Source organism: Mus caroli, chromosome 1, assembly GCF_900094665.2.
Source record: "Mus caroli chromosome 1, CAROLI_EIJ_v1.1, whole genome shotgun sequence".
NCBI lineage: Eukaryota > Metazoa > Chordata > Mammalia > Rodentia > Muridae > Mus > Mus caroli.
In genome coordinates this window covers 96,527,927-96,547,638 of record NC_034570.1, presented here as the reverse complement: position 1 = coordinate 96,547,638, position 19,712 = coordinate 96,527,927, and the positions used below count along the sequence as shown (strand labels likewise).

Genomic DNA, 19,712 nt, shown 5'->3' with positions numbered 1-19,712 from the left:
TCTCTATACATCTTAAGTACCGGTCTCAGTGTCTTCTTGGGTGCGCGGCTGACCCGAGGCTTGAGTAAGTGCCTCCCTTTGGGAGTTTTGGAGTCTTTCATGTGCATGTATGTACATGTTTAAGTATGTGTATGTTTGTGTTCATATGTATATATCTTGTTAGCAGATGTGCACATAGAGGCCAGAGGTCTATCCTGGCTGCCTTGTTAAGTCATAGCCCATCTCTTTTGTTTATTAAGACATTTATAGGCATTTTATTTATTAAGATGTTCATCACTTTTGGAAAGCTGGCTGTCAAGCAAGCCTCAGCGATCTGTCTATCTTGTTTACTTCTCCAGTATGTAGATGACAAGAACAAACTACCAACCCAGTCTTTTTTAGTTCTTCTCTTTTGAATGCAGTTTTGGTGTTTGCATCCTGCCCCTTACTGACTGTGCTATCTCACCAGCTGCATATAGCTGCTTCTTAGTGGTCAGGATTTTTGTTTGTTTGTTTGTTTTGTTTTGTTTTTGTTAACGTTCAACTCAATAGATCTTTATAAGTTCAAATTATGCAGTTTGAGTCCTTTAGGCATCTCTCCAGGCTATGGAGATGGTGCCATGTTATCATAAGGATACTTCAATCTACTTTGAAGTCACATCCTACAGTTTTTATGTGGTATGAAGTGAGCAGAAAGACATAGGTTTTTATATACCTTCATCTAGTCCCAAAATCATTTGTTGAGATTACCCTTTCAGTGATGAACTATTTCCTCACTCTAAATGAAAACAAAAACAACAGACAAATACTCAATACACTCGTGTTCTAAAAACAGTTTTAAGTACATCTACATTGAGAGATAGCCCATGACTTTGTCCTGACTTTCCATTGATCGTTCTTCCTACTCCACCACATTAGAAACCTGAGAGACAGCAGGGCTCTCTTGGTATTTTCTTTTTTCATAATTATTTTAAAATCTATTTCCCAATTTTTACAAACCCATATCTTCAGATCCATGAAGGAGAATATTTACTAATTTGCCCAATTTTCTATTGGAACCTGTGGGGGTTTGAAAAGCTTCACCCAGGAAATGGCACTATTAGAAGGTGTGGCCTTGTTGGAGGAAGTATGTCACTGTGGGAGTGGGCTTAGAGACCCTCGTCCTAGCTGCCCGGAAGCTAGTCTTACGGAACTCTCAGTTCCTCCAGTTCCATGCCATCCTGCATGTTGCCATCATTCCCATCATGATGAAAATGGGTGGAACCTCAAAACCAGTAAGCCAGCCCCAATTCAATTTCCTTTAAAAGAGTTGCCTTGACTGGGCAGTGGTGGTCCATGCATTTAATCCCAGCACTTGAGAGGCAGAGGCAGGTGGATTTCTGAGTTGGAGGACAGCCTGGTCTGCAGAGTGAGTTCCAGGACAGCCAGGGCTACACAGAGAAATGCTGTCTCAAAATATACAATATATATATAGTTATCACCAATGAATTTGATAGCTGGTATTTAAGAAAAGGTTTTATTATGTTTACTTAATCAGAATGTTTCTTAGTCTATCATTTCCATTTCTGATGATGATGTGCATATATTATTTAACAGGAAGATTCCAAGTCATACACCTTTCAGGACAAGCAGTGTGAAGACTGTCCAGAGATAGTGTTGCGGATAGCTCTGGGGCTAGTTATATTTGATGTTAAATCTGTTCTCCTGTGAGGGGTTGTGAACAAGGAATGAGTCAGCACTCAGGTGATTTCCTCTAAACCTGCTTCCCACCTTAATTTGTAAAATAAAGGAGAGCTAATGATTGGGCATATAAAAGGGAAGGTGGAGTGGAAGAGGGGAGAGGAAGGAGAAAATGGAAGAGGGAGAGGATGCAGAAGAGGAGGGAGAAGAAGAAAAGTGGAACAGAAGCACATGTCCTGGAGAAACCGCAAGTTCTAAGGGGTCTCAAAGATGTGGAAGATGGTAGTGTAGCGATAGATCTGTCCAATCTAAGCACACAACATGCAATCATATTAACTGTGTTTTGTTTTCATTGCCTGGCATATTCAGGTGGAGATTTACTGCAACAGGATAGTATCATTTCATCCATGTTATAACCTGTATAAATATCATTATTATTGAGAAGCATATATTCAATTTTGATTTCACTTATGAAATATAAGGCTGTTTACATTTTCTAATTAAATTTTAATTTTCAATTTAATTTTGAGTCAGTTATTCAAAAATTTGTCAGTCACTCAAGTTGTCACATTCATAATCATTACAAAAGTAATTTGTGACTATGTCTTTCTTCTTTTAATGGTGTGAAGTACATGGAGACATTAGATGTTCTGAATCTTAATATTAATATTCACTTTGCCTGTGAAAATGAACTAATGTTTTGCTTTGGAATTTTCAATTATAAATTGAATATAATATTATTCAATCCAAAAATATGTAGAACATAATAAAAAATAAAAATATTTCTAAAGTATCAGCTTTAGATTCTTAATTTACTTTTTCTGGTATTTGCTCTGATTTTTATTTACATTAAGCATATTTTTATTTTCTGTTTATGAAGAAAATATAGACAAAGAATTTTAAACATTTGTCCTTTATGTTAATGAAGTACTGAAATTGATAAAAATCCCTAAAACACTTATTTTACTGATTCACACAAATCTTGGTGTGCTATATTTTCAAGAATTTAGTTCAAAATATTTTTTAATAAATATAGAAATATGTTTGTCAATTTATTGTCTGAAGGACGTTGGTTAAATATCTAAATGTTTGGTATTGTCTTCCAGATATGCTGGTTTGTTGGTTTATGTTCAAATAAGGACAAATGTTTTATACCTTTAAAACCTGCCTTTTAAATGATTTATTTTATCATGTTAACTTATGTATATATGTGTGAGAGTGTGTATGTGTGAGTGTCTGTGCCTTCAATGGCCATAGGAGAAATTGGACCTTCTAGAGCTGAAGTTTAGGCAGTTTTGAGAAATTCAACATGGGTTCTGAGAATTGAACTCATGTGCTATGCAAAAGAAGCACTCACTCTTAATCACTGAGCCATCTCTCCATGTACTATTTGTAATGATTTGTTAAAATTTATTCTCCTTTGTAGAGAAATAGCATGAGGCTCCTGCTCCCAGCTAGCTGGCTCTGAGGCAACCTGAAGCGTTTGTCGTTCCCAGCAGATTGAGTCTGAGGTAGCCTACTTTCTCAAGCAGAGAATCCTGGTGTTCTGCCAAGTAAGCAGCAAGCCTGAGGAAGTGGCCTTCAGGATTCTTTTCCCAAGAGAAAGTACCTTTGTTTTTAATTATAAGAAGCAACACATCTAAGAGTTGGACTGCAGACAGATTTCATAGTATGCAAGGAGGTTTGGATCAGCTTGAACCAAGATAAGCTATTGCTAGGTAAACAGCATCTGGTATAAACTGGAAGTGGTAGGAAAATATTTACTTTGCTTTCTGAATAAAAGATGCTGAAACTTTGAATAAAGTGTGCATTGGCTGACTATGGCTGTGTGACCCCTGTGTCCTGATTAAAGTGACTCTACGTTTGGGACCCTAAGACACTAGATGTTGACACTCATTGACTCACATGTAATCTGTTTCTATACAAATTTCTAGGTGCTATTGTTACAATTTTTATTTACCAACTCTAATGTTCATTACAAAGCATTTGTGTCAATCTGTTTAGAAGTAAAGTTCATGTCTTCTCTATCCTCACTGCTTCTCTATCCTCACTGCTTCCTTCATTAGCTGGTGAGAGATGAGTGTTAAAAATAACCTGGAGGTCAAGATTCAGTTTAGGCCAATTAACTCCAAATTGAGCAGCAACAGTACTCAAGTTATTATAATGTGCAATAAGGATTAAAAGTTATTTTTCAAAGAGAAATTGGAATTCTCATTGAACTCACTGAGGAAAAATCACTTTTACAATTTTGATTTTAAACTTAAAAAATCATACAGAGATTTAAATATTTTTAATATTTCCTATAGAATTATAAATTCCAAACTAATACAGGACTAACACACAAACCCAAAAAACCTCCTGTTTCCTAACACATCCATGGCAAGAGACTTATTTGCTGGTGGGAAGGTGTCTTCTCTGTCTCTGTTGCACATTTAATTGGCTATTGTATTTTGAATTCAAAAATATGTATGGAGACATATCCTTTTCTATAAGTATGCCATATTAAATTGATCTAACATAAACTTTATTGCCTAGTTAAGAAAAAATATTTTTCTAACCTTAGCCAACATATGTCCAACAAAAAATATGTGAATGCTAATTTTAATGACTGGTAATTTGAAATCTTAATGTTTGATCATTATTTCTTTCCCAAATTGTGGAGGGTTTTTAAGTTCAATGATATTATGGAAACCAAAATTTTACTTCACTGAGAGCTACACCATATGTTCTAGAAGAACAGGTCCCAATTTTCATAGACTCAGTACCCTGTGCCCCATAGCACAGACACATCATAGATTTTCCTGTAATCTTCTGAAAGACTGCCTAAAGTAAAGCTGAAAGGTTGCGGCTTTGTGTTGAGGTAACATCCATTATAAAAGCTCTTCATCCTGCCTTCTGTGAATCATCATTGATTGATTCAGTAACCGGAATAGATTACCCCTATCTATGCAAAGTTGAATCAGTCAAGAAAGCACAGTGAGCCAGCTTGTAGTCAGCATCAAGGATGTCCAGATTTCCCTGACAATGGGTGAAGATGCATAGCTATGCTTGTATAAGTACTTGCCTAGTGCAAGAATTTGAATAGTCCTTAGAAGCACTGAACTGAGCACATATGAACTTTGCTTGGTCTAGCTGAAGAAAAAGTCTGAATTACAGTGATATTAAAATCTACCTTTAATGAAATTATTCATCAGTCTGCTATCATAAACACCCCTTTGCATGCTTTAACCATTTTAATAATAAAACATGTCTGGGGTGTGCTAAGTTCAAGCTAGTGCTTCAGTCCTTGTATTAAGTCAGCCGGAAAAGAAACATTAGAAAACATAAAAAGATTTATTGGTACAGAATTGCTTGGCACTACCATTAATCGTTTTTTAAATTTAGAGCATATTTAGCATACACAGTGGACATCATTATAATATTTATAAATCTTTACACTTTATTTGTAATTTTATTATTTATTCATTTGTTTGATTATTTGCATGTGTAGAGGTCAGTGGAAACTTGGAGTTTGTTTCTACCCTGTGGGTCCTGGCTATTATTATCAGATGATAATGCTTGGTGGCTGGTTAAACCATCTTGATTACTTGTGAGATTTAAATCATGGTCATATCCCTTCAAACTTTCTAGGTCTCTTTCTACTGTCTAATCCCATTGATTTTTTTTCCCATTAGTACTCACATGACCTAGTGAGTTGGATTAGTGTTCTTTCAGGGAGAATTGATGAGGAAAATCAAAGTAAGTAGAAATACATAGCAGGAAATAAAACTCCAAAATTACATCCTAAAAATCTTCACTTCACCATTGCTGACATTGTCAAGAGGCATGGACATTCCTCTTGGAGGCAAGTTCAGGTGCAGATGAGTGTAGAGAAACTTTTGAATTTAAAGTCACAGTCTAAGTTGTACAGATATCTCCTCTGACATTGTTGCAAAATGGAAGAGTTCCTTTTGCAGCAGGGCTTCCTATTCCCTGAGGAAGGTTACATAATCCTTAGTAAACCTACAAGTTCAACTTCCTCTTTCCCAATAGAATATGGCCAGTAACCTGAGATTCCTGAAATCCCTCTCCATGAAAATGAAGCATTCCTAGTACTATAAACTAGAATCAATGATATACATTTTGTCTGAAAAATCCTTTAGACTGTCCAATGTTCATACATACCCTTGTCTACCTAGAATGAAGTATATGCACACAAGGTGTTTCACTTAAGATTGTCTAAGACGACTGATCACTGAGTGCCTTCTAAAAGAAGGCACAATAAAATCCTCAGAGAAGGTCTCCCTTCCTCTCCAACATTCCTGCTGCACTCACAGATTGAATAGGGTCCTGCAGACCCAGCCCATTTCAGATTCTGCTTCATCCTTCCAGCCAAGTGTACAAGAGCATCTGGATACACAGAGGAAGACTGCAGAACTCAGGAAAACAGAAGCAGGTCAAGGAGCCAAGATCCCTGGGGCAATGATAATGGCAAGACATTCTAGGTCTATGCCTGATGGAAGCAAGTCAGTGTACCAGGCACAAGGAGTTGCAGATTGCTTAATGCCCTCTGTCTTTCACAACTCACCAGGAAAATTCAATATGGCAAACCCAACTGAAAACATGCAAAAAGGGGAAGGAAAGTTAGCAGACAAGCAGGGTTGAGCATGACCAAGTTGACACTTTTATGGGGTTAGGAAGACAGTTCAGTTTGCATAGTGGTTGCTATGCAAGCATGAAGATGTGAATTCTGTACTTGAGCCTGCACAAATGCAAGGCAAGATGGGATGCACTTGTAATCCTAGCATTTGTAAAATGGTTGGGGGGGGATCCCATTTAGCTTAATAGGAAAGTTCTAGGCCAATGAAGCAATGGTGCCTCAAAACATAATGAAACTATCACTGAGGAATGCCTGAGGTTGACTGTTAGCATTTGGTCTAAGCTCTGAGCCACAGTTACCTAGCAATAGCCAGGTATACCTGACTCGCTATAAAAGGTGTTGCTAGCCCCCTTTGCTCTCTCTTGCTCTTACCTCCTTACTTGCTTCCTTCCTCTAGCCCCTTCCCGTTTTCCCCTCACCCCTCTATCTCCACATGCTCATTCTCATACTCTCTCTCTCTCTCTCTCTCTCTCTCTCTCTCTCTCTCTCTCTCCCTCCCTCCCTCCTTCCCTCCCTCCCTCCATCCCTCCCTGCCTGCCTTTTTCTGTTTCTTTCTCTAGTACCCTCTCAACTCTCCTCCCCATACCCTGAGTAAACTCTACTTTATACTATATACCATCATGTGGTTTGTCCCTCAGGGGAAAGGGATGCCTCTACATAGGACCATGGAGATAACCCCTTCCCGCATACCTGACTACACCCTCATCAAAACAATCCTTCTCCCCTTATCTTTTAATAAACACAGAATTTGGTTACATAACTGGGATTTAGAAACTCTGCAGGTTTGCATTCCGCCCCGCCCCCGCTACTACTTCGGAGAACCAGTAAGCACCCTCTCCCTACTGGTCTGTTCAAATGTACCCATGGATACATGAGAGAGTTCTTGAGCTCGGATCTACCCTGTGCTACACTTGGGGATGCAGATTTTCCTCTCTTCTCCAAGATGTTTCCTTTCCTGCTGCTGAGAATTACCAGGCCTGGGTGAATGGCTCTTTGTCGCTTAGGTCACCAGCCCAGAGCATGCCCCCAGACCACCATGTGACAACCTGACTATCTGGCCTGGCTGTCAATCTCTCTGGTTATTAATTGCATTCTCAGAATGATGGTAGGGGTAGTTAATAATCCTACTCTCACCCAATAGGTTGGTCTTTGCCACCTTGTCCCTACTTCTGGGATACCCCGAGTCTAAGTCCCAATAAGCAACAAACGATATCTCTACATGGCCACTAAATTGCCACTTTAAAACAACTTTCTCACTAGTGATCTATAGCATAGGCTTCCCCCTCCCCTCTCCCTCATTCTCTACCCATTTGCTCTGCTCCTGGTTCACCACCTGAAAATCATGTCTGACCAAGCACCAGCAGGAGGAGCTCTGTCTGCTGAGAGATTGCTTTCCCTTGTGTAACTATCTGCCCCTACACTTGTGCTCTCTCACTTGTGGGGCTCTTTGCTTTGTCTGCCAAGGCTGACAGCATCCCTGTCTCTCAGTTCTAAATCTGTAGCAGCCCTGAAAGAGGCAGCTTTCACCCTGCTCCCCTGTGCTTTCCACACTCTGTCTGGGACTCTGTTTTTGAGATTCCCACTGCTACTGTGGCCATCTGTCCCTCTACTTGTACTCTTTCATGCACACATGCCCTCACTTGGGCTCTCTCTCTCCCTTTCTCGTTCTCCCATTCTGCTGCAGACTCATGAAGTGAGTACTAGCCTCCCACCCATCACATTGGTAGGATATTGAATGCTACTTCAGCTGCTTCCCTTGTCTCTCCCACCTTGTACTCTGACAGGTGGGACAGGGCAGTGCTGGACCAGACCCAGAAGCAAATAGCAAACTTCCCTGGCTCCTAGGAGGAAGTTCTGCCCCACCTGCTTATGTCTGAGCCATGTGCACAGCCTGGTGTCTCAAGGGCACATGTGTATGTGCCTGTCTCCCACTCTGCAGACTCACCAAGGTAGGAAATGGAATGGGTCAAAACTCCCCTGCTGCAGCAGGCTTCAAGTCTCGAGCTTGCCACCCTCTTCCTGCTGTGGCCTCCACACTGATCAATAGTTGGATCGTGCCTGTCCAGAGTCCAGAGCTTACAAACCCTGGGCCTGCCTACAAGCTTAATTCCTGTCACAGGCCTGAACCAGCCTGGACATACTCTCTGTCACTATGGTCTCGTGTCACTGCTGTTAGCTCTCAATTTCCTTTCCATTCTGGTCCACACCAACTCTATGCTACTTGTTTCTCTACTAATACAAAATGTGTTTTTCCATACTATACAACCTATCAAAGTTGCTTAACAATTAAGATCTTTGTTCCTATTCTGCCTTGGTAAATGATTTTTGGTATCAACACTAAATTATAGAATTCTGTATTTATTATATACATTCTCAGACAAGTAACTTAACAAACAAAAGTTGTTTAATGCAGACATGACCAATACATACTACTCTCAGTCTTGTCAGAAATCTGCTAATATATATTAATACTTAACTTTATGAAAGAGTCTCCAAAGTGTGTGTTTATGTGTGTGTGTGTGTGTGTGTGTGTGTGTGTGTTGTATTTATATGTGTGTACATAAGTGTGGGTGTGGGTATGTTTGCATCTCTGTGTGCTGCAGTATTTTACAGGCCAGAGATCAATGACAGGTGTCTTCTTAAACTTCTTCAATCTCTTTCTATCTAATGATATTTGGAGAGTGTTTCTCACTCAACATGGAACTCATGAATTCAGTTAAGTAGGCCAATGATTTTATGTCAGGTAGTAGCCTGACTTTGCATTGCCAAAGGGAAGATTACAGTCATGTGCTACCATACACAACTTTGTGCATTGTGCTGGTCATCTGGACACAGGTCCTCCTGATTGTGCAACAGCAGTTTAATCAAAGAGCTAGATTCCAAGTCCTGGGTCAGAATCCTATCGTGTGGCAGTAATAAGATGGAAACCATATACTATTTCACCATTACCATGAATACAAGAGCAATTACAATTTTAGCAATTGTGATTTCAAATACAAATTTCAGAGACTACAGGCATCCTGTTTGAAAATTAACTGGTTCCCATCATCAGAAAAGCATTAATTCAGGTAGTAAACTCAGGAATCTAGTGCTTTTTTCTGTTCTGGGTAAAGTGATATGGGCAGGATTATAGAATTAAATCAAGGAATCCTTTCAGAAGGAGATCTGGATCACAGTAAACAATAACAGACTAATAGGAAGTCTGTGGTCAGACTAGAGTGCAGCAGCTGTAGTTTGGAAAAAATCATTATTATTTTTGTGGTTTGCTGACACAAATGAGACTATCTATCTATCTCTCTTTACTCAATTATTTCTGCAGCCTGAAGAACTTGAGTTTATGGCCATTTGCTGTTATTTACACAAAGAATGTGAAAGAATTCTTATATTTTGTTGGCTGTCGTCAGGGGCTACTTGTATAACTTCTTCCTTAAAACTGAGGAATAACACCAGGCATTCTAACAGTTATGCAGACAGAATAGTAAGCATAAATTTCCTCCATAAGTTCAGGCCTTTTTTTTTTTTTTTTTTTTTTTACTTATGGTGTCTTTGGTCTCAACTGGAACTATCTGACAGTTGTAATACTTTTACAAGTAAACTGATCACAATCTTGCATCTTCTTTTTCCATTTCTACAGCAATCTTCCATCCAAGGACTGGGAAATGAGCTCAGTAGATAGAGTTCTTGTACAAACATGATGAAATGAGCTTTGGTCTCAAGAATGCATAAAAAACAGAGTATCGTGGTATGCATCAATAATCAAAATGTTGGGAAGATGGGGACAAGTTGATCCTGCAGCTCTCTGGCAAGCCAGCCTATAAAACTCTGTGAGTTCCAGGTTCAATGTCAGATTGTAACTGATGAAAATATGAAGAGCAAAAGGAAAATACACCTTGTTTCAACTTCTGGCTTATACATGGACACACACACACACACACACACACACACACTCACCATTTCACATACAGTCAAGCATAGACTTTAAAAAGATATACACACATGGATAAAACACACATGCAAATGCATAAAAGAGAGGGGGAAAGTCTTTATCCATAAATAGTTATGTTGTAGGAAGTGTGTGATCCCAGATGTCTTATCATTGCTATGGTATATAAAGTGCTCAGGCACATAAGATATAAACATATCACTAACTTCATTAGAAGTGTTGGTCTGAGTAGTGATTGAATGAGTTTCTTAAATATGAGGCCAAACACTTCGTTCCTAGTGCCTAACATGAAGGAAGGTTGAATAACTTTTTTTTGAACCTAGTAGTCTTCAACATTTTAGGGAACAATTTGATCTCAGTTGGGATCAATCATGTTGCAGCAGAGATATGCATGTCTGGAGTGAGGACAAGGTAAGACAGAAGGATCACTAGCTTGAGAACAGTAGAGCAAAGTATAGTTTATGTAATCCACAACACTGAAGAGCACAAGTATAGTGTAAGTTCTCAACTGTGTAGTACAGGCACATGATACCATAGTGAAAAACTGGCAGCTCACAATGACTTTTAACTCTAGTTGAATGGTATCCAATATTCAGTTCTTGCCTCTGTAGGTTTTTTCAGGTTTCTGTTGGTTTTTATTACCCAGTAGTAGTATCACACACACTGTAAAACCACATTTATATCTCCCCAGGTCTCTCTATAATTCTGTGACGTAGAGACACAAGAGATGTTCTCTATTTTCCTATTTTCTGTTTTCTGAAGTATTTATTTGTTACATGTTTTGAAAGCTGACACATACTCTAATGCACAATTTGAATATACTTTCTTTGATCTCATAGTTTTTGTCTTCACTGTTAAATCTTTCCATGGCTATACAGAAATGTGTGTGTGTGTGTGTGTGTATGTGTGTGTGTGTGTGTGTGTGTGTGTGTGTGTGTGTGTGTGTNTGTATGTGTATGTGTGTGTGTTTGTCTGTAGAGGCCAAAGAAAATGTTTTATGAAAGTATGGCACACTGTCCTGAAACTTGCTAAGTAGGCTAGGCATCACACCTAAATGTTTTAAGTAGGTTTTGAGGATTGAGTACAAATTCTCATAGTTTTAAGGGAAGCACTTTATCTACTGAGTTATCTTAACAGTGACCAATCTTATACCTTCCTGTTTAAATCTTACAATAATGGCCTGATCCATGAACAAAGTCAAATACTATATAATAAATCTACTGTTTTTGTACATACTTAGCATCATATAAATATCAAGAAACCCCAAAAATGGCCCCAAAAAGCAGTCCATTGGAGCATATGTTTGTAATTGCAAGCTGGGGAAACAGCCATAGTTGGTAAGCACCAAGTCAGTGAGAGACTTTGTGTCAGAGGGGGTATTTCTCACAATGACCCAATGTTGCACTCTGACTTCCAAATTCATATTAGCATGTGTGCACATGCTCTTTCACACAGGGGGCACCTTCATACATGCTACTATCCACACAAAATCACATGTACATTTTGTAAAGACAATTAACTGAATATGATTTTAGTATTTATTAATTAAATTTAATTTCCCTATCAAAAACACTGAAACAGTGAGGATAGGTTTATTTAGTTAGAAAAAGTAGAAAATCTGCATAATTCAGAATCCAGCATGAGTTAGAAACTCAGCAAATACTGTACAACTTTTCTATCCATACACAGTTCTTACCCTTATCTCATAGACCGCTGGGAATGGGCTTTCTCCTGTAATCTTCAGTTGTAATGTTTGGTAACTCAACCCCACCTTTGATTTGAATTATAATTTTCTGTGACACCAGCTATACCTTTCTCTTATAAGTAATCCACTTATTACTTGGTTTTAGGGGATACTAATTTTCTTATTTCATTATTTATTTATTTTTTGCATTTATGAAGACATCTTCCAATAAACAAATTGTACTTTCTCATAGGAAGAACTTATTTGTATGTATGTCTGCTTGTGGTTTTGTAAATGTGAATGCAGTGCCTACAGAGGCAAGAATTGAATATTGGATACCATTCAACTAGAGTTACAGATCATTGTGAACTGCCAAATATCAGTGCTGGAAATCAAAATGGATCCTCTGCTAGAGTAGTAAAAATATTTAGCCATTAAAAATTTTCCTCACCTCATATAATTCCTCTATTATAAAGCATGCTGTCTTTCATTAACATTCTAGTAAAACAAAATACAAGTGTTGATTATTTGTGCTACCTTGGCTTTTATTTATTTATTTATTTATTTATTTATTTATTTATTTATTACATCTTAACATAAACTCTAGGCATCTGAGAAGAATTAATCTGAAATTATTTCAACAAGTAGCCTTTGAGCATGTCTTAGGGTTTTATCACTGTGTAGAAAAACCATGACCAAGGCAATGCTTACAATGGCAAACACTTAAATGTGGCTTTCTTACAGTTTCAGAGTTTCAGTCCATTGCTATCATTCAATATTCACAAGAATTAAATGATATATTTGTGGATAAAATCATAATACCTAGCCCTCAGCTATACATTCTTAAGGTACTTTCCTTCTGCGCTTAATTAATTAATTCTGTCTTGGCATGAAGAATATTTGCCCCAGAAATCTAATTTTAGCAGTGAATCATCTCTTAACCTGTTAATTTTATAGTTCTAGTTTTAGGGGCAGTTTGTTTAGTGGAGGAAAATACATATTAGATTCAAAGAGCCTTCCCTTCTATAGAATGCGCAAAACACAAGAGGCTTGGGTGTCACGGTTTATAGGATGGCAGAAAATGTTTGCCACCATGTGAAGATATCTTGGAGCCAGTTTTCTTCGCATCCAAGGTTTTCCCATATCTAAACTTCTTCCCTTTCCCATGACAGTCTTTGGTCAACTCAATTTTAGTTGTTGTGCTGGTTACTTTTTTGTTTGATTGTTTTGTCACCTTCATATGTGATTTAATAACCTGGCTTGAGAAAAATGCCAAGTGAGGAACTGCCTGTGTCAGGTTGGCCTTTGGTCACTATCTTCCTTAATGATTAAAATGGGAGGGGCTAGGACACTGTGCATAGTTCCCACAAGTTCGTTGGCCTACACTGAAAAAAAAAAAAAGGTAGGATAAGCTAGCCATGATCTACTAAGCAACATTCCTTCGTGGACCCTGGATCAGTTCTTACCAGCAGGGCTCTTCCTTGAGTTTCTGCCTCTAAGGTCCCCTCATTATGAAAAGAAAACTATGAGGTGAAATAAGACACTCCTCCTTGAGTTAATTTGTTCATAATATTTGTCATTGCTATAAAAAGCAAACTAAGACAGTCATCTTTCTAAACCTTCAAGGTTCATCTGTTGCAGTTTTGGCATAAACACTATTAATCGCACCCAGCAAAAACTCCTATAAGATATACATTTGCATCACTCAGAAGAACAGAACCAGGTAGTCCATGTGTTAGTCCTCTCTAGAGGAAGAAAATTGAATACATTATAAAAGGAGATTTATTAGGTTAGCTTATACTATAGGGATTGGAAATCCAATAATGACTGTTGACACACTATGGACCCCTAAAACTCTGCTCAGTCTACAAGGCTCAGTATCTGCTCCATTCATAAGTCTGGATGCCTAAGCAGTGCTGATCTACTGCTGAAGGCTTAGAGAACTCCTGGAGAGGTGCTGTTTAGCAGACCTTGTTAAATTCTGGTAGTAAAGAAAGGTAGCCGAAATAGCAATGACAGCTGTAGAATAGACACACTCACCATGAAGCAGCAAAGACTCTCTGTTGACACTGTTTTACTGTTGGATGTCTTTACATGTGAGCTGATGCTAGATGCTACTTGATATGGGGGAGAGTCTTCTCTCTTCAATTAACTCTTTTGTGCAATAAGTTTACAAGCCTGAGCAAAGGTCTGTCTTTAAGTTGATTACAGATCTCTCAAGTCAACTATAAAGTTTAGCCAACTTGGTCATGTGAGATGGCTCCACAAATTAATTCACTTGCCACCAAGCCTAATAAAATACATAGAATCTCCAGAACCTATGTGAATGACTGATATGGGTCTTTCAGGTGGTCTTCTGATCTCTACTTTGGTGTCATAATGTCTGTGTGCTCCAATCCTAATTCTTGGATTATAGGCACAGATACTAGCCTCTGCTCAGTTTTGTAGTGAATTGGAATAAATCCAAGAACACTACCAACTTAGATAAATCCACTGCCCATATTATAGTTATGTTTTGCAGAACTGTGATTTATGTAGTTTAAAATACAAGTGATTTTTGATTGTTCTCTGAAGTAAATGGTACATGTTTGGATTGAAGGGTAACTTGGAATGATTCCAGAGGTTATTGAGGTACAAATTATACATGTAATAAAATGCTATCCTGCCACATGGAGTCTATAGACACAGCAAAAGAAGAGATGCTTCATGTGCTTTTGCCATTAGCTCTTATTCACTTTGTATCAAGGGTCTCATATTTTCTAAAATGATCAGTCTTCATCCATTCATCTCTATAATTGGAAAACACCACTTCTACACATTATCTCTAGATATTCCCAGGAGGGTTTGATATAGCATAACCAAATGCAAAATATACTGTTAGATAGGTTAAGGAATGATCAGGTAGACACTTAGTTCTCAATATCTACTCTGATTTGGCACACAAATGATCAACCCTTTATGAAGAAAGAGTCAGTGGTTTCCTAACTCCAAGTTGAAGTCAAAGGTCATAGAGCTTCCAAATGCTGAGCTAACCGAGAATCCACCATGTACAAATCTGAAATATACCAGCTAGTCTTTGTCCTGATAGCCTGATCTCAAGGCCTAAACATGTATGGAAGGTGAGCCTCAGACTAGGCATTAATCATCTGTGAAGTCTTTTGCACCTGTGTTTCAAAGAACTCATAAGGCTTTCAGTGTGTCAGCCTAGGCTTTGGCTTGTATGTAATGCAAAAGATAAATTTCAACAGGCTGTGATTTGTTTGAGGATGCTATGAATAATGTAATTTGTTATTTCAAATATAATTTATATTTAAGAGGTGTTTTACATATCACATTAGAATAAGGTCAATTCAAAATATTGTGAGGTTATTTTTTTTCCTTCATAATGAATTGGAGCTGTAAATTTTTATTAAAATGCTATCTGTTAGTTCAGAGGAAGGAAGGGATTTCTAGACTAACTCTAATTATGATGACAGTTGTGATATGAGGTCCCATGAGTCAGAGCTTGTCATAAATTCCTGAACTTTCAAATCAGCATTTACTGAATAGCTTTGCACTTGATCTCCAAATAGCAGAGATAACTTCTGTGCCAAGTGGAAGATCCATGGACATTGGATCAAAGTGGAAGACTGCCAACTGGATGAAAGAAAGTACTTTTTCCAAAATGTTGACAACTGTGCACATGTTCCCTTCAGATTGAGGTAGGGTGGGGCTTGAGAATAAGATACCAAAGTATAAAGAAGGAGGGACATATTGCCATCATGTACAGGATTTTTTTTATCCTTTTTTTCTATTATTGTACCTACCTGAGACTAGGTAATTAATTAAGAAGAGTATATTACTTTGATTTATGATGTGGAAAGCCAGGAAGTCCTAGATAGGGCAGTAACAACTTATGGAGGCTTTACTATAATTTAATTCATAGTAGACAATTAGAAAGGTGTTCAGGAGAGTGAGAGGTCTAGTCAGGGTGTTTTTATGAGAGTTTACTTTAGTAAGACCTGATATAAACTTGGTAGAAATGTGTTAATACATCCTTAATAGCAGAGACCCTCTGATATAATTGCTTCTTAATTGTCCAACCACATTTCAGTATAATTAAAGTGGAAATCAAACAGCATGGCCTTTTATAAAGGGAAAGAACAAACTATGTCCAAGGAAAAGAGTTCAGAGTTGGGATTAAGGTAGACTTGACTGTTAAGTTGCATCTGTCACATATAATTTGTTCATGTGTGGGAAGGCAAGTATCTGAACTTCTTCAGTTTCCATAGAATTTTGTACCTTTTGGATTCTTTTGGAAGATGATATTAGAGAAAACAATAAACCACTTTAATTATTAGATATCTCTAGCTGTTCAAATAAAGATCAATTGTAACCCGAATGGGTGGTGATGTCTAAATATCTTTGTTGGTTTGACAAATTGTAAGAATTAACTAGGAAGAAATCTCAATGAGTTATTATTTAGACTAAGTTAGACTATAATGGTATGCCTATGAGAAAATATCTTAACTAGGTTAATTAAAGTGTCAAGAGCTACACTGGAAATGGCCTGGACCATTTCAAGGGCTGGAATCCTGAGTGAATGAAGAGATAGTGAGCTGATAGCTAACAACCATTCAATGTGTCATTGCTCTTTTCTCTTGTCTGTGTAGATGAGACTAGCTACTGCATGCCCCAGCAGCCTTGACTTCCCTGAAATGAGGGACTGTAATCTAGGATTCTAAACCATTTTTTTTTCTTTAAAAGGGTATTGTTCTCGTATTTTCTGATAGAAAGGAGAAAAGAAGACAATAAGTGACCTTCCCCTTCCCTCTGTTCAATAGGGACATGGAGATAATTTTTTTTAAGTAGCTGTCATTCATTGTGTTTTCTTGAAAACATAAATCTAAATTCCAGCAATTCAGAAAGTAGTGATTTTATAGCAGACAGCAGCAGCTATCATCAAGCTCAAGCAAAGTTCACTGTGGCTTGAATGGACTGTTCCCTATGGACTCATATACCTGAACAATTATTCCCCAGTTGGTGGTGCAGCTTGGAGGAAGTTATAAAGCAGTAAAAGACAGAGCTTTCCTCAAGAATTCTCATCACTATGGGTAGGTTTTAATGACTTCTACCCTTGAACTTCTGTTTTCTGTTTCCTGTGTAAGGAATAAAAATGTGATATACCTATTTCTTGCTCCTGCTATCATTTCTTTCCTTCACAAAATATTGAACTCTATTCCTCCAGAATCTTAAGGTAATATAAACTCATTATCTAAGCTGTGTTCAGGCATTGTGCTATTGATATTAGTCATCAATCAAGATAAACAATCACAAATACTGCAACAGAAAACAACTTGAGTTGTAGTAGTAGTAGTAGTAAAACTGATAATAATAATAATAACAATAATAATAAATAACATCTTAGAGACTCATTGATACATTTTCTTCAAACATAATTGTATCTAGGTTCTATGACCTACTTTGGAGCTAATAGCAAAATGGACATAAAGCATCTTATGTACTCTGAATTGCCTTGTACACTATTGCAAATGAGAGTTTCCCTGATAGCAACTGTCCTCTGCTATAACAAAAAGTATTTAGTCACTACTTTCTGAAGTAGGGGGAAAACTTCTCACTGTTCACTACTGTTCTAGTTTCATTCTGTTGTTATGATAAACATGGTGGCCAAATAGATGGAAGTGGGAAGCATTCCTTTCAGATAATAGTCTATTAAAAAGGCAAGTCATGGCAGAAACATAAGATGGGGACCATGAGGATAAACAAATAATTATGTTTGTTGACTTGCTCAATGTCTCATGTTCAGGGTCATTTTTTTTTTTTTTTTTGGATTTAAATGCACTTTATTTTTAGACAACCCACATGACATGTTTTTTTTTTTCCTTAAAAAAACAATGCCACCACTCCAAATAAATCAAGGTCAAAATAAAAGCGCAAGATGACATCAGTCCCATTTGTCCTAAGTCCTGGTGTTGTATGGATGGTAAGCAGAAGCCAATTATGGTGACAGGTGATAGATCCAATTTGTTAACATTTCTCCATCTCTAAGCCATCCTTAAAGAAAATCATGAATGGAGTCACACCATCTTCACGGTAGTCCAGGAGAGCAACCATACCATCTGGATTCATGTTTTCACCAATAAAAAACTGGTAGTTATTGAAATTAGCAAGGATGTGCTTAATCTGCTCTGCAGCTCCAGTCATAAAAGGCTTTACTCGTTCTGGTTTATGCTCTTCAAGTTTGGCCTTGAGGGATTTCATGTAGCCTTTGATGTACTTTTTGTAGGCCTCTTTTGTGAAGCTGGTTTCTTGTAAGTGATGGTTCATGACAATGTCAACACCAGTGACTACTGTGCTTTCGGCACCTTTGCCCTCCGGACCTTCAGCGGAAGCATTTCCACCGATGAGCGAGTCATCNATGGCACCCTCTGTTCTACTGACCATCTTGCCCTCCACCTCCAGGCACAGTCCGTCCACGATCTCCCGGATCTTGTAGATGTCAGAGAACAGTTCGTCATGGCTGATGAGGTCCCAGTAGATGATCATGGTGACGGCTGAGGACTGCGGTGCTAGCCTGACAGCACCGAAGCGAGCGCGGTGCAGCCCGAGCAGCGCGTAGGGGGAGGGGGGAGCGGGCGGAAAAGCCAGGGTATATATATATATATATATATATATATATATATATATATATATATATGACCTGGTATATACCAGGTATATATATATATATATACCAGGAACATTACTAAAACTGTAGTTTGACGAAACAGTCACATTCCTATAAATCATCAATCAAGATAATCCATAAGATTATTGGAAATAGACCTATCTGTGATTTCTTCTGTTGAGGTTTTCTCTGTCAAGTTGACTTTATTTTACATCAAGTTGACAATAAAATAAACCAATACAAATGATGACAGAGAAGAGTTACTTAGAATGCCTGTCTTAATGAGTCAACTAAAAAAAATCAACTTCAAGGTCCCTCTAAACAAAACTGCAATGGGAAGCCTTAGTTATTGTTTCTATATGTTCAGCTTACACATTTTCATCAACTTGTGAATGAACCCAATTTTCATTTGATTCTCAATGATGTCCTGAGTATAACAGCTGCCTTAGTCTCCCATAAAACGCATGCATTTTAAACACAGCAAGATACAAGTACTATATTTATAGAAAACAGAATTGTACCAGTGATGCAGCCTAACTTGCATGCATGAGGCCCTAGGAAAAATCATTAGTACTGCAAAAACTGGTGTGAGTGAATCTATTCGTATAATCCCAAGTGCTCAGGAGTTGAAGGCAGGGAGAATAGACATTCAAAGATATCCTCATATACATAAGTTGCTCAAATTCAGCATGAGCTACGTGAGACCCTATCAAGCAAACAAACAAACAAATAGAGATTCAAGAAAGCAGAAGGAAGAATAATGAGGATATCTCACAGTGAAAAATTTGCAGTTAAAAAGAGGGACCTGTTTTGGTTTTCTGCTTTATATTAGTGGGGAAAATAGAAGCTATTCCTTGTGTTCCTTAAAGTAGCTAGAGAAGAAGACATAAAAAGCACAGTCTATAAAAAACATGCATTTAAGGTAATAAGTATGCTTATACCAGTGGATCTTCATATTACACTTTGTATATAATTTGTAATACACAGTGACTGGAGGGTCATACTATATCCCATAAACAGGTGGCTCCTATTTACAATAAAAAAATTTTTAAAAATAGAACTGGAGTCAGTGACATGGTTCATTAGGTTAAGAGCACTTATTCCTGTGGAAGAATCAGAA

At 37.8% G+C, this 19,712-nt stretch overlaps 1 pseudogene across 1 annotated transcript; it reads right to left on the bottom strand.

Moving 5' to 3' along the window:
* Positions 1 to 17,736: 17,736 nt before the first annotated feature.
* Positions 17,737 to 18,471, bottom strand: LOC110300469 (annotated as a pseudogene). Its single transcript, XR_002378577.2, has one exon. The product of XR_002378577.2 is annotated as a translationally-controlled tumor protein pseudogene (transcript).
* Positions 18,472 to 19,712: the final 1,241 nt, after the last annotated feature.